Here is a 718-nt window from a genome sequence, read left to right on the forward strand (position 1 = left end):
TGGCGACTTGGGTAGGGGAGGGATAGAGAGAGAGGGAGTTACTTAAAATTAGAGGGATAGCATCTCATATTTCACTTAGGCAGCTTACAGTGGTATGATTATTGATTTCTCCAACTTCAAGTAACCATTGAACCATATGAACCATTGAACCTATGATTGCAACCACTCCGACCTCAAAACTGTACTCCCCAGGTTCCATCAGCATGTTTCCTGCCCAACCAGAGGAAACAATATTCTGGACTTAGTTTACACTAATATTACTGAAGCCTACAAAGCCCTCCCCCTCCCCCACCTTGGTCAGTCTGACCACCTCTCTCTGTTCCTGCTCCCCAAATACACACCTCTGATCAGACGTGTGAAACCTACCACGAGGACAGTGAAGGTCTGGCCTGAGGGGGCTGTCTCTGTTTTACAGCAGCAGTTTCAGCAGACAGACTGGAGTCTGTTTGCTACCCAGTCCACCTTCAATTCACAAGTGGACATCAACTCATACACCTCAACAGTTATGGACTATATAAAATTCTGCACCGATAATGTCACTACACACAAAGAAATAAAGACCTTCCCTAACCAGAAGCCGTGGATGAGCAGGGAGGTCAGACTCCTGCTGAAGGCTCGCGATGCCGCTTTCAGATCTGGCGACGCTGAGGGATACAGCTCATCCAGGGCCAATCTGAAAATGGGAATTAGGAATGCCAAACTCAATCACAAACGGCGG

Source organism: Amblyraja radiata, chromosome 7 (genome assembly GCF_010909765.2).
Source record: "Amblyraja radiata isolate CabotCenter1 chromosome 7, sAmbRad1.1.pri, whole genome shotgun sequence".
Taxonomy (NCBI): Eukaryota; Metazoa; Chordata; class Chondrichthyes; order Rajiformes; family Rajidae; genus Amblyraja; species Amblyraja radiata.